Source organism: Podarcis cretensis, assembly GCF_951804945.1.
Source record: "Podarcis cretensis genome assembly, chromosome: 5".
Taxonomy (NCBI): Eukaryota; Metazoa; Chordata; class Lepidosauria; order Squamata; family Lacertidae; genus Podarcis; species Podarcis cretensis.
In genome coordinates this window covers 21450495-21463138 of record NC_137174.1, presented here as the reverse complement: position 1 = coordinate 21463138, position 12644 = coordinate 21450495, and the positions used below count along the sequence as shown (strand labels likewise).

At 46.1% G+C, this 12644-nt stretch overlaps 1 protein-coding gene across 2 annotated transcripts in view; it reads right to left on the bottom strand.

Moving 5' to 3' along the window:
- TSPAN14 (tetraspanin 14) overlaps positions 1-12644 on the bottom strand; it is a 46921-nt gene that overhangs the window by 30860 nt on the left and 3417 nt on the right. Inside the window, exon 1 of one of the 2 annotated variants that reach the window (XM_079975742.1) lies at positions 2306-2325. The exons of the other annotated variant lie outside the window; for it this stretch is intronic. The gene's annotated coding sequence lies outside the window, so the exon portion shown is untranslated. Of the gene's footprint in view, positions 1-2305; positions 2326-12644 lie in introns of those variants that run through there. 2 annotated transcript variants of the gene reach the window in all.

Sequence of the window (12644 nt, the reverse complement as noted above, 5' to 3'; positions counted from 1 at the left end):
TTCCCCCCCAGGCGCGGGGCTGGGAGGCCCGAGCTTCCCCCGACGCCAGTCCCCAAACAGGCAGCTCTCTGCAAGCCGTGGGAGCCCAGGGCTGGCTCCTGCTGCTTGCGGAGAGGTCCGCGAAGCCTGGACGCACTGAGCTCAGTGGGCGCAGGCTTCCGCATGCAGGCAACTCTCCGCAAGCGGCGGGAGCGCTCCCGCCGCTTGCGGAGAGGTCCGCGAAGCCTGGATGCGCTGAGCTCAGCGCGCGCAGGCTTCGGCGTGCAAGCAACTCTCCGCAAGCAGCGGGAGTGCTCCGCTGCTTGCGGAGAGGTCCGCGAAGCCTGGAGAGCGAGAGGGGACTGTGCGCACTGACCCCTCTCGCTCTCCAGGCTTCAGCGAAAGCCTGCATTCGCCCCATAGGACGCACACACATTTCCCCTTCATTTTTTGAGGGGGAAAAGTGCGTCCTATAGGGCGAAAAATACGGTAACTATAACCATGTTCACCGCTCCTGCTTAGGTAGCACAGAAAAAGCATTTTGGTTCCTGATATTCATTCCATTTGTACAGATAAAATATAAACCCACAGAATTCTATAGGATGTGGTAATATTGTGTGAAAACAGTCCAGATCCAATGATGCCCTGGCACACACCTCCAGATGGTGGAGATGTCAGGTGCCAGCCTGGCACCAAGGCATCTTCACTTGGTCGCAAGTGGTCGAAAGCCAGGTGCAAAATGCGCCTGGCATCTGGCTAATTTCAAACACGGAGTCCTTGCCACCTATTGCCTATGACCCTCCATTTAGCCCTCAGATTCTACTCTTAGGAAATTAGAAAGCATACATATCAGACTGGATGATAAATCTCTCAGATCTCAGTTGAACAGATGTCAATTGCAGTTACTTAGTTGTGAAGGATTTGCATGAAGGATTTGCTGTACAGTGGTACCTCGGGTTACAGACGCTTCAGGTTACATACGCTTCAGGTTACAGACTCTGCTAACCCAGAAATAGTACCTTGGGTTAAGAACTATGCTTCAGGATGAGAACAGAAATTGTGCTTGGGCAGCGCGGTGGCAGCAGGAGGCCCCATTAGCTAAAGTGGTGCTTCGGGTTAAGAACAGTTTCATGTTAAGAACGGACCTCTGGAACGAATTAAGTACTTAACCTGAGGTACCACTGTATTCATATTTTAAAAGCAGAACCCTTAAGCAATACTGCCTTTCATACTGTTTGGCACTTGCCAAAACGCTCCCTTCCACACAACTATCTATGGCACAAGAGTCCTTCTGGACATAGCACTGGTCAGCCATAGACTCAATATCTAGCCTCGGACAAATCCTTTTCTTTCCGTCTTAATTCCCATCCTATAGAAGGGAGTTCAAAGGTTACAGAGTAAAAGCAGTTAAGGATTCTTCTAGCAGATTAACTATCTGGCCATGAATGGGCCACTTTTTCACAATCTCTAAGGTAGGAGATGTGTTGGCAGACCTTTGGAAGGTAAGATGTGTGCAAGGAGGAAAAAGAATTGGAGAAGGTGGGACAAGAACTAGATGTGAAGAACATCACATCATAATGTTCAGCTGCTCGGGCTTTACAAGGATGTAATTTATGTCCCCCCCCCCCACCCATTTCTTTTTTGGTATCTTGAATGGTTTAACGGATTTATTCTGAAGAACAAAAAATGCACACTTTAGCAAAATGCAGAAAATGTGACGCATGACTTGTCCGCTGTACCCGACACGTACACTATGTTTACCAAACCCGTATTTCAAACAGGACCTATGTTGTGTTCCAACATTCTCCACCCAGCACCCAACCCACAAAGGCAGAAAAGGAAGCTAACATTAAAAACAGGCAAACTTTGGGCAAGCTGCATGTCAGCCAAAACAATAACAACAATAATTATGGGCTCTAAATCCTGCTTTTAAAAGAATCCAAATCTATACCCTATGTAAAAAAGGTAAAGGTACCCCTGCCCTTACGGGCCAGTCTTGACAGACTCTGGGGTTGTGCGCCCATCTCACTCAAGAGGCCAGGGGCCAGCGCTGTCCGGAGACACTTCCGGGTCACGTGGCCAGCGTGACATCGCTGCTCTGGCGAGCCAGAGCCGCACACGGAAACGCTGTTTACCTTCCCGCTGGTAAGCGGTCCCTATTTATCTACTTGCACCCGGAGGTGCTTTCGAACTGCTAGGTTGGCAGGCGCTGGGACCGAGCAGCGGGAGCGCACCCCGCCGCAGGGATTCGAACCGCCGACCTTTCGATCGGCAAGTCCTAGGCGCTGAGGCTTTAACCCACAGCACCACTCTAGCTTAGCTTTGCCTTGTGTATGCCTGTTAACTGATATGCCTTCTTCCTACAATCAAACCCTTTCAATAAGCTTTGTCTTGCTTGCCTGCTATGGCCTTTTTCCTGACACCTCCCCTAAGGGCTTTTCATATCCTGAACCGACTCAAACTTCCTTGTTGGATCCCAAACAGTTAAAATGCTTACACTAGGGTGAATCTGTATTCCTAACAGGAGGACTTCGGAAATCAGTGTTGTTACTCACCATCCCCCACTCCTGCCTTTCTGAACTAAGAGATATATTTGTTTGCACAAAAAATTGTACACATAGGTGCTAACTTACGAAGCACTACCTACAACTTTTTGCAAAACAAAAGCAGCTTTGGACATGGCAGATTTGAGGTGAGAGGTGATGGGGGGGTGTGCTTAAAATCCATTTCCTGCTTGCTGCTTGGGCCCCCCAAGCTGCTTCCTAACACAACCCAAGAGGCTCCAGACACATGTTTGGGAGAGTGCAAGAGTTTAGATCCTGGGAGGAGGACAAATAGTTGGAGGGGTGGGGCACCATTTGAAGTTGAAAACTAAGCTTGCCAGGAAATGCTTAAGCAACCCCTCTAAACCACTTCTCTGTTCACATTCACCCCTTTTCAAAAGCAGCTTGACTCACAGGGGTCAGCTAACATTTTCAGCAGGGGGCTGGTCCACTGTCCCTCAGACCTTGTGGGGGGCCAGACTGTGCCGACGTGGGGATCCAGGGCACAGTCCTTCAATGGCTGCGCTCGTTTCTCTCTGGTCGGGGACAGAGGGTGGCGCTTGGGGGGGGAATTGTCATCCCGCCACTCCTTGGTGTGTGGAGTGCCCCAGGGTGCGATACTCTCCCCAATGCTTTTTAACATCTTTATGCGCCCCCTCGCCCAGCTTGTCCGGAGTTTTGGGCTGGGCTGCCATCAGTATGCTGATGACACCCAACTCTATCTGTTGATGGATGGCCATCCTGACTCGGCCCCAGACACACTGATCAGATGCTTGGAAGCTGTGGCTGGATGGTTACGTGGGAGCCGGTTGAAGTTAAACCCTTCGAAGACAGAGGTCCTCTGGCTGGGACGGGACAATATGGGATTGAGGGGGCAACTCCCATCTCTTGCGGGGGTGCAATTAGTGCCAGCACCGTCCGTTAAGAGTTTGGGTGTAATCTTCGATACCTCCCTCTCCATGGAGGTGCAGATTGCAGCTATAACAAAGGCGGCATTTTTTCATCTCCGCCAAGCTAAGCAGTTGGCTCCTTACTTCTCTCGCCCTGACCTAGCCACTGTGATCCACGCGACGGTCACCTCCAGACTGGATTATTGTAACTCGCTCTACGTGGGGCTGCCCTTGAGACTGACCCAGAAACTCCAGCGGGTGCAGAATGCCGCAGCGAGACTCCTTAAGGGGTCTTCGCTGTGAGATCACATTCATCCGGTGCTATACCAGCTGCACTGGCTCCAGGTGGAGTACAGGATCAGGTTTAAGGTGCTGGTTTTAACCTTCAAAGCCCTATACGGCCTAGGACCCTCGTACCTACGGGACCGCCTCTCCTGGTATGCCCCACAGAGGAACTTAAAAAGGTAAAGGTACCCCTGCCCGTACGGGCCAGTCTTGACAGACTCTGGGGTTGTGCGCCCATCTCACTTAAGAGGCCAGGGGCCAGCGCTGTCCGGAGACACTTCCGGGTCACGTGGCCAGCGTGACATCGCTGCTCTGGCCAGAGCCAGAGCCAGAGCCAGAGCCGTACACGGAAACGCCGTTTACCTTCCCGCTGGTAAGCGGTCCCTATTTATCTACTTGCACCCGGAGGTGCTTTCGAACTGCTAGGTTGGCAGGCGCTGGGACCGAGCAGCGGGAGCGCACCCCGCCGCAGGGATTCGAACCGCCGACCTTTCGATCGGCAAGCCCTAGGCGCTGAGGCTTTAATCCACAGCGCCAACTGCGTCCCCTACAGAGGAACTTACGGTCTTCAAATAAAAACATCTTGAAGGTCCCAGGCCACAGAGAGGTTAGGCTGGCCTCAACTAGAGCCAGGGCTTTTTCGGCTGCGGCTCCAATCTGGTGGAATGCTCTGTCACAAGAGACCAGGGCCCTGCGGGACCTGACATCTTTCTGCAGGACCTGCAAGACAGAGCTGTTCCACCAGGCCTTTGGTCAGGGCGCAGCCTGACTCCCTCCTTTGGCAATCTTTACAAAATTTTAGTTTATGGGCCATCAATTTTGATTTTAATTAATTTTTATAATGTTTTTATAATGTTGCACTGTTTTAGTGTTGTTAGCCGCCCTGAGCCCGGCTTCGGCTGGTGAGGGCGGGATACTGTATAAATAAAATTTATTATTATTATTATTATTATTATTATGATTATTATTATTGGGGGCGGGGAATGAGTGAATTTCTATGCCCCACAAATAACCCAGAGATGCATTTTAAATAAAAGCACACATTCTACTCATGTAAAAACACGCTGATTCCCAGACCGTCTGTGGGTCGGATTTAGAAGGCGATTGGGCCACATCCGGCCCCCAGGCCTTAGTTTGCCTACCCATGAGCTAGAGTTTACCAAAAAAAGAGAAGAGAAATAAGTTGTTGGAAATGTGTTCTAAGCATTTTGGCTAGGGGCTGGGGAGTGGCTGTAGTGTATTCATTTAGGCAGGAAAAGAGCAAATCTTCCCGATTGTCAGGACATTAACATCTCACTTTTTTTAAAAAAAAAAACCACCATCACCACTTGGCAGGGTAATGCAGGTGGAAGAACTTACCATGTGGTGGAATGCACACTGTAGTTTGGCAATTTGGTAAAAAAGGAAAAAGGGGGGGATCTGTAATCACCCTCCAACCTTTAGCTTGTTTGTGTCGTGCTTCCCCAGCTACATTCCAGATTTCCAGAAACCAACAGACTATTCAGCGTCCTTTCGAATAAAGACTTACTTTGCATGCACATAACTCATTATTGTTTGCATATTACCATGCACGCTGGTGGCGTTTAGTAGCGTTTCAAAAGCAACCATTTGTTTCATCTATTTGTTCCATGAATGTACATTCCAAATGCCAATTCCAACTCGCACGCTGGTCTAGTTGCGTGGGTGGGTGACATTCATAAAAGGGACACTTCTTTCTTACCAAGCCCATATTTTTTCAGTGTGGCAGTTTCTCCCTTCCCCTCTGGATGGATTACACTATGTTTCTCAAGAATTCACTCCCCAGCCACCTCTAAAGCTTCATTAATAATAATAAAAATGTCTATGAAAAGACCCTGCTTTGCATATGACTGACAAAGACTGGAAATAATTTACTGGCCAGCGAGGCAGCTTAGGGTTTCTAGATGCCTTTATTTCAACTTAAATCTGAGCTAGTCTCAGAAAACAAGACACACTTTAGAGAAACTTCAATAGTGTGTAGGAACCTACATCGGAACTGAAGAGCAGTGACGACGTGCATACTGCAATTTTCGGCCAAAAATGCAGAAAAGAATTCAAGATGTATGAAAAGTTACTGTTCTTCACTGTGTTATTTAGAAAAAAAGGCTTTCCAACAAACACACACACACACTCTCTCTCTTTTTCTCTCAACTAGGATGGGGGTCATGAGAAAGTTTCACCCATTGTGAGATGACTCCTTCACTGAGAATGTAGACAACTTCTCTCAAAATGCTTTTATGCCGCAGGCCTCATCTAAAAAATAATGAATTGTTTGGCAGCTCTTGGGAGCCCTTTGAAAGACCTTACAAAAGTTACCCCCGAAATGACACGGCAAGAATGTGCTCAGAACGAAACAAAACAAAACAAAAACCTTCAAAACTTCAAAGATGCAGCCACTCATCTGAGGCATAAATAAAGCAGCCTCTGGCTTAACCAGAAGATGCCACACCTGTTGAGAGAGGAAGCGAAACTAAGCCTGGGAGAACAGATGTGGCGGAAAGGGAGGTTTGATTCTGACATGTTTCAGTGGCCTAGAATGATACTGCCCACTTTGCCAAGGGCCTAGATGTTACTATGCAGACCTGCAAAAATCTCATTATGAGTTTTAGCACCCACTTCACACCGTAACATATCATAGGGTTTAATGCTGTGGCTGTGGCAAGACATTTTGCTGCTCAAAAGGACACACACACCCCACACACACACTGGAAAGACCAAAACACATATTTGCATCTTCATCTAACCCTTCCTTCCTTCTACTTCATAAAGCCACAGTCCTATGCATGCTTACCTGCTAGTAAGTCCTGCTGAACTCAGTGGTACTTACATCCTGCATATAACCACACCACATATCCCCACAACACACACTTTTTTCCTGTGTCCCAACCCCCACCTTGCAAAACCAGGATTGGTCCCCTGAGCCCTACCTCCTCCTTGTGTTGTTGCTATGACAGCTGCTCATCAGCCATACAGTCTTGCAGGTGAGCAGACAGAGCTGGCCAGAAGACATCCTGCACCATCACCTTTCCATGCCCAATAGCCACGAGCGCACACCTTGGCTCCCCTCCAACTGATGTGGAAGGAGAGGCAGCCCAGAGAAGTCCACACCTCATATTTAGTTTTGAGTTGGAGAGAAGGAATAAGAGGAAGAGGAACAAAGCAGAACAGCTACAATAGTGTGGTGGGGCATCAGCAAACTCACTTTCATTTGGCTTTTGTACGAGTAAAAAAATAATCTTCCAGTTCTGAAAGATGCCCCAAATCTGCTGCCTGAAGCAGCTCAGCTTTCTGCATAGTCAGCCCAGTCCTGACTCTTAAACCAGTCTTCCCCAACAGGGGGTTGGACTAGTTGACCCTTAGGTTCCCTTCCAACTCTACAATTCTATGCTCATGCAAAAGCATCCCATAAAAGATTCTACTACAACAAACCATCTGTGTGTTTTTTGATCCTGAACGGCTTCTAGTGGTGCAGCAATCAAAAGCTGCTGTCACATTTGCAAAGCTAAGCAGGGTCTGGGGTGGTTTCAAATTGGATGGGGAACCATGTGTCAAGATTCCTGCATTGCAAAGGGTTGGCTAGATGACCGTCAAGAGTCCCTTCCAATTCTACAATTCTTCATTTAAAAAACCTATACCCTGGGGGCAGTTTCCACTAATGAAAACCAAAAACAGATACACACTACTACTACTCTAAATTATCCATCACTTTTACATACTTTCTCCAAGGAGGTTGGGGACTGTGCTATTTTATTCTCACAATTACCTGTGAGAGCGATTAGGCTGAGGAATAGTGAATTGCCCCTGGACCTTCCAGAGAGCTTCAAGGTCAAAACAAAGGCTTGAACCCAGGTCTGCCTGTTCCAAATCCAACCCTCCACCCATCACATCACGTTGTCCATCATGTGACCAACAGGAGCAGCAGTTGAAAGTCAGGCTAGCTGGGAACCTTTTTTCCCATTGTGCATTCCCCCCCCCCCCCCAGGTTCCTTTCATTCGCCTATGTCTCAGCCTCTATTGTACTGAGGAGAATGCCCAGAGAATGCTTGGGATTATAGCTCGGAGCATTGCTGCGGCAAGGCAATCAGTCATTGATGCTACCACAGAGAAGGCTAAAGTTCAGGATCCCCTAGCACCAAGCACATAAACCAAGATGCTTTCTTATTTACGTTTGCCCAGCTAAGGCGTTTTTCAAACGGCAGATGGGAAGACAGGACCAGTTCCACCACGAAGCAACCTCAAGCAATTTGTTAGAGCCAAAACATCACTTTGGTTAAACCTGCTGCAGCCAACGACGACAGAAGAAATTTTCTTATTCTAGTTCTGGCTTGACAGGCGCAACATTTCTGCTCATGATCAACTGGGAGCAAAGGAAGGATGGAGGGCTGATTTTACGGAAAAAGCAGAGTCAGGCAACAGGGTCTACTCAAGGAAGGGGAGAAGATTCCAGTCTCATGCGCCAGACACAGAAACCTGAACAGCAGCTGACTCCAAGTCTGCTACCAACCATCTTCGGCCTCTTGTCTCTCCTGATGCAAAAAACGAGCACAAGTGGTCCTTTTGTAAGCTAAAGAGAGGTGGACAATGGCACTATAGTTACAGAAACCAATAAAAGCACATTTCTTCTGCCAGAAATCTGGAACGTGCTGCTTGCAACCAGCAGCGGCTGGTGTTAATTTTTCCACTTTTAGAAATGCTTGGTTTCGTAAAATTAATTAGTAACATGGTGGATGAACACAGCACAAATAAACTGGGCAACTAGAATGGTGACTAGTCAAAGCTGAAAGCCAAGCTGTACTTAACTATCCCCAGGAAGCAGATAGATATTTACATGTACAGTTCTTCATGCATGCGAAAATGAATACACTGACAGCTTTAAGAGCTTTTCTTCTTCTTTTGTCTTAAAATCTAAACAATGTAAGGGAAATGTGCATTACTGTGTTTTTAGCAAGTCTCTATCTTATATGTAAATCATATAAAAAGTCATGTTAAAGAAAAGGGTGGGGTAATACTACTACTACTACAAATTTATTATTATTACTATTATTATTATTACTGTACTACTACTACTACTACTACTATTATTATATGTCATTTGAAATATTTACAAGTATTCCAATAAAAATATTTTCAAGTAAAGTTTGAATTTGTTTAAGGATTTAAACACCACAGCCACAGCAATTCTTTGTTGTTGTTTGGTGGGTGGGGAGGTGAAAGCCATGGCCGAGCTATCAATGTCCTTCCCACTCACAGCAACCACGGTGGAGGCTGGACGCTCCTCTTTCTGCCTTCCACATTTCTTTCTCCTTCCACTGCAGCAAACAGGAGATCCACTATATCACCTCTGGGGGTGGCAGAGCTTGAGAACTCCTTTTGGGGACATCTGGGGAAATGGGGCGAGTTAAGGTCCTGTGTGGCGCTGTGGGTTAAACCACAGAGCCTAGGACTTGCTGATCAGAAGGTCAGCGGTTCGAATCCCCGAGATGGGGTGAGCTCCCATTGCTCTGTCCCAGCTCCTGCCAACCTAGCAGTTCGAAAGCATGTCAAAATGCAAGTAGATAAATAGGTACCACTCTGGCAGGAAGGTAAACGGCATTTCCGTGCGCTGCTCTGGTTTTCTACAAGCGGCTTAGTCATGCTGGCCACATGACCCCGAAGCTGCACACCAGCTCCCTCGGCCTATAGAGCAAGCTGAGCACCGCAACCCCAGTCGGCCACGACTGGACCTAATGGTCAGGGATTCCTTTACCTTTACGGTCCTGTAGATTCTTGGCTGCCTCTGACACATCCCTCCCCACCCCACATGCTGCTGGCAAAATGTACTGGTGGCGGCCTACCTATGCCAACTAAGTGTTCAGGTGGCCTCTGGTGGTATAAGTGCTCTCTGACTGATGGGCTTTCCTGCCTGGTGGTCCCTATATACCTGCATTCTATGGCTTCCCACCTGCCCTTAAGTCAGTTTTAGGACTGCAGCCAGAGTTAGAAACTCATATATATATAATATAATTGCCAAATGGCACCTTAAACCTAGGTTGTGATCGCCACAATGGGATGTCTAGGTGCATTTGTGTGGCCTTTTTTTGTAACTGAGTTTATCATCATCATCATCATCATTATTTTCATTTATATACCGCTTTATATTTTAAAGTACAAATCTCAAAGTGGTTTACAACAATCTATCAAAACATCAAGCAAGCCAATCCAGAATAAAACAGAAGCAAGCTTCAAGGAAAGTATTTCAGATTCTTCTCATTTTGTTTTCCCCAGGCACTAACCTGGCGTCCAGAGATCTCCACGTGGTTGCAATTGGACCTGCGTTAGTTGCAAAATGCGCCTGGCTAATTTCTAACACTGCCTGTATGCACTTTATTGACTTTCCTCCCCTGCAATCATATAATTCATTTCAGCCACTTTTGCCTTCTTGAAAATCATTTCAGAAATTTATACAAATTTTTAATTTAAAAAACCTACATTATTATTATTATTATTCATTTTATTTATTAAATGTGATGTCACTTGAATGTGCTAAATCAGATTTCTAGTGATTTAGGGCACTGAGAATTCTTCCAGATTCATTAAGCAATCCAACCTTTTCCAGAAAACCCACATTTCTATTTAGCAGTGTCTTTGTGTGGGATTTTACATGAGGATTTCAGTTGTTTGTGTCTTTTTAGTACCTTTTCTATTGTCCAGCGCAAAGGACAGGATACAAATGTGACAGACGCTCAGAAGGCTCGACAGAAAAGGAAAGCTTATAAATAGCAGAAAGAAATGAAGTATAAACACAGTTTTTTGAGGTTGCTGAGGGAAAGAGGAGGACATTCTTTGTGGAAGCTATTCTCCTATTTCCTCATTCTTGTATCTTTTCATTATAGCCGGCAGAAGTATATCCAGCTTCCTCTGTCCCTTCCTTTGCTAGCGTCTCCCAATAAATAAGGCGACCATCTGGCCACCTTCTTTAAACTAAGCTTGCAAATTCATTATTGATCCTTAAAACCCTGAAGAAAAAGGAATATATCAAAAACAGTCATTCTATAATCAAATAAAATATCCATGAGACAGTTGGGCGGGGGAGGGGGGGAGTGAGTCCATTACAAAGAACTAGATCCAAGCCAAAAATTTATCAGAAGACAATAGAGATCCCATCCCCCTCACTCCAGAAAAAGTCCACTTTGCATATTTTCTTGCTGAATATTCTCCACCATTTTTGGTGGCAGCCCCTATTTTTCCTCTACGATGCCGTACAATGCTGAAGAATGCAAAATGGAGGCCCCGTTGCCCAAACTTGCTGCTGCAGCAGCTCCCCACCCCCCCCAAATAAAGGGAAAAAAGGAGCTGTACTATTGATACTGCTGAGGAACTGTTGGATTCAACTACTTCTCCCTGATGAAATTCAGTATAACAGCGTCCCAAACTCTCTGGCCGCAATAAAAAGGCTAAAGAATTTCAAGAAATGTTTTGCATGCACAACTATAACAAAACAAAACAAAACCCACCCTGGTTGTTTTCATAAGATCCCCAAAGACAATGTTTGGCAGACTCCCTTCAGGAAGCTGTTTCACGAGAACGTTGCCGTGACAGAGACAGAGCAGTTCTGGGTCACCATCTTCAGTCCAATTTCCATCTATTCGTGCTGTAATAAATGTGTCAGTCTTTTAAGGAAGCCGTTAGCCTTTTTGCTTCCTCTGGAAGCCATGGCAAAGCTCCACCAGGAGATCAAGATGTTAACACTTCTTGCAGACACTCAACAACTTTGGTGGTGGTGGTGTGTGGTTTTAAAAAGGTTTCTCCCACCGAACCCGCCATATTTGTTTGAAACTGAACCTCAAAGGCTATGTAGTGGGCAAATGTAAATATATGTAAACTGATGAATAGTTTGCACTACTGCTCATTCACCTGAAGAAACAATTTGTAAAGGTGGTTTCCATTTAGACAACTTTTTTGCATCTTACTAGAACTAGTCACCATCTCTCTGGCCAGGAAAAGAATTGGTGTTACCAACCTCTTAACACTGGTTATGAAATAGGGAGCAGACACCCCTTCCCGCCTCTTCTACAAGGCACAGATACCCTCTTTTTATCTACTATAAGCCACTGTTTAGTGTTACTCTGCATCTGCACTAACCAGGGGGAATCTTGGTTAGCATTAGCCTCTTAACCCATTTAAACGCTTGGTGTTAAATCTGGGTTTGCAAACCCAGCTTAGCATGAACCATGGTTAGTGTCATTGCAGATCCAATGCTAAGCCACATTTAAAAGCCACTGATGGAGAAGTTGAGGATTTGGAGAGGAATCGTGAGCAAACAGTTCACTAAGAGATCTTAAGTGGGATCATATGTAAAAGTTCTGAAGAATTATCGTTATGATTTTAATATCATATGCTTTCAAGGTAGCAGCTTCTGTACCAGACCTTTAGATCATACCCTTCTCTGCTATACACTGCCTATCAGAAAAATATCCTTCAGTAATGCCAGTAGCTGTAGCTAGGTGATCTTGCACCCCTGGCAGAACCGTCCAGATTTTTTTCCCCCTAGCCACAGACTTCTTTCCACCTCTCCTCCAACCCCCCTCCATCCATTCAATTCACCCTCTATTTAAAACCATTTCTTATGAAGCAATAATTGATATTGATATTTATGGACATATTTTTAAGCCAATTTTTTTTTGGGGGGGGCATCACCTGCGCCCCTGGTGGAGGCCCACCTCAGCACCCCTTAGCTACAGCCCTGCTCAAGGCACCAAGTACTTGCCTGCAGTCATTTCTGAAGCTGAGAAACACTAAACAAAAGCTGGGGGCAGAAACATTCTTGACCCTTCAATGAGACCCTGTATCAAATGCTCACTCTGTCTCACACATTTGAATGACCCACACATTTTGATCCCAAAGTCATCAATAAGCAGACTCTCGATAATAGGAAGCCAATACTCATTAG